This window comes from Cricetulus griseus, chromosome 3 (assembly GCF_003668045.3).
Source record: "Cricetulus griseus strain 17A/GY chromosome 3, alternate assembly CriGri-PICRH-1.0, whole genome shotgun sequence".
NCBI lineage: Eukaryota > Metazoa > Chordata > Mammalia > Rodentia > Cricetidae > Cricetulus > Cricetulus griseus.
The window spans coordinates 263,033,622-263,035,970 of record NC_048596.1 but is presented as its reverse complement, the minus strand read 5'-3'; positions in this window follow the sequence as shown (position 1 = coordinate 263,035,970).

Here is a 2,349-nt window from a genome sequence, read left to right as displayed (position 1 = left end):
TACTTGTACTTTAGGGTTGGGCTCTTTTCCTGGGCTGATAATACAGGCAGTTCAGATCCCAGCCATCTCTCATCCTCAGAGCTACCTGATACTGTATACTTTATTGTGCCATGCTTCTACAAGTTAGGATGTCTAGAAGGTTCGATGGATTAAGTGCATTTCACCCTAGGACCCTGTCATCTTGCCTTGAGTTTTTAGGGCCGTATGTACAGTGTAAATCAAAGTGCAACTACGTACCCCAGAGTAGCATTGCTGAGTGATCTGATGGGGGAGGTGATGAATGAACTCTCCTTTGTCTTTGGAGGCTTGGCCAGAAGCCCTGAAGGCACTTGCCCCAAGAAGAGGAACACTGTGAATTCTCTGGGAAAAGAAATACAGGAAATATTGACAGTCTCTTTAGTATGCAATATATGGAAATCAGTTGCATTTAAAGCAGGCGCTGAAGCATAGACACTGTACTGAAGAAACAGTCAGTACTTAATGGTGGCTTTAGTCACACCACTGCCAGGGAGGGGTCAGGCCCAGAACCCTCTTGGTTATTTCTCCACTCTTCCGGTTTCCTGACACTTTGCTTGCAATGATGTGGTCCCAAAGATGTCTGTGGTGGCTTTCCTGGGTTACTCACTGCCTGTTGGCTTCCTGCAGCTTCCTACTGATGGATGCTTCTGTAGGGGACCAACGGGTCAAAGAGCAGTCCCCTGTCCTAGGAAGCTGTCCCACTGCAGTTCCAGCAATCGCTGGTCTCGAGTAGTAACCTTTTGTCCTTTGCCCTGCTGTGGTCTGGTCTGGAATGTACCCTAGAGGCCCATGTGTAGAAGAGGTGGTCTTCAGCGTGGTGCTACCGGGAGGCAATGGGGCCTTCAGAAGGTGGGGCCCAGTGCGAGGTTTTAGTCTACAGCTTTCCCCAGTTGCCATGTGGTGAGCACTTAGGCTCCACCACTTACTTCCCGGTGTGGCATCCTGGTTCACTGCAAGCCCTGAAGCAAAGGCTACCAACCACTGCCTGAAGTCACTGGAACCATGGACTAGACAGCCTTCCCTCCTCATAATGTGATTGTCACAGTGCTGAAGAACTGGCTACCACATCCCTTCAGACGCAGAGGTGGTAGCCATACCCAGTCCCTGCCCACGCTTCTGTATGTAACTGTGCCCTTATCTTTTCTGCAGTGAAATACTTTGAAATATTCCATCTGTTTCCTGTCAGGCTCTGGCCACCATTGTCGCTACCATCCTTTTCATTTAGGCTTACAGTAACCTGGGAGGTCTGTCTACAGATTTAATTGCTAAAACCTTCAGTTTCGGGCTTAGGTCTACATTTTTGAATAAAGAGCCTCTGACAAGGTCCGTGTGTATGTGTGTGTGTGTGTGTGTGTGTGTGTGTGTGTGCGCGCGCGCGCGTGCGTGCGTGCGTGTGTATGTGTGTGTGTGTGTGATCGCGTGCTCGGGCAAACCAGAGGATAATCTTAGGATTCATTCCGTTAGGCTGTCGGGCCAGAAGGCTCCAGAGAGCTTTCTATTTCTGCTCCCTGCTACTGAGGTCACAAGGGTGCAGCCCCATACTTGGCTTTTTTATATGGGTTCTGGGGACTGAGCTCAGACTCTCAGCTTGCCCAGAAGGTACTTCTCTAACTGAGCCATCTCCCTGACCGTCCCTCCCCGCTTTGCTCCTTTTGCATGGTTTATTTTGAACATCCTCTTACTACTTCACGCTGTAGAGCAGGCAGGCCTTGATCTTCGGATCCTCCTGCCTCAGCCTCCTGAGTAGCAGGGATTACAGACCTGTGCTCCTGGGCCCAGTTGCTAACTGTTGAGTTAGCACTTTCCACTTTTTCTCTCGGCATTCACATCTATTTATTTATTACTTTCTTTCCTGGCTGAGCTCATGATTGTAATACAATTTGAAGAGGAAATTTTTTTTTAAGATTTTATTTATTTATTATGTATACAACATGCTGCTTCCATGTATATCTGCACACCAGAAGAGGGCACCAGATCTCATAATGGATGGTTGTGAGCCACCATGTGGTTGCTGGGAACTGAACTCAGGACCTCTGGAAGAGCAGTTAGTGCTCTTAACCTCTGAGCCACAAAATTTAAGTAGCAGTCATGTAGTGTCACTGTGTGACCTCAGGCAACTGTTTAATCTCTTCAAGCCTCAGTTTTTCTCATCCCAAAAATGGACACAATAGTTACCTCATCTGATAGGGTTTACATGAAGGCTAACTAAATTTAACATGTGAGGCAGGGGCACGGTCATGATAGAAAGTGTTCAATTATGACAGCTATTATTTTACCAGAGACAGGATTATACTTGGTATTAAATGACAGGGTTTGCATTCCAGCTTTGGC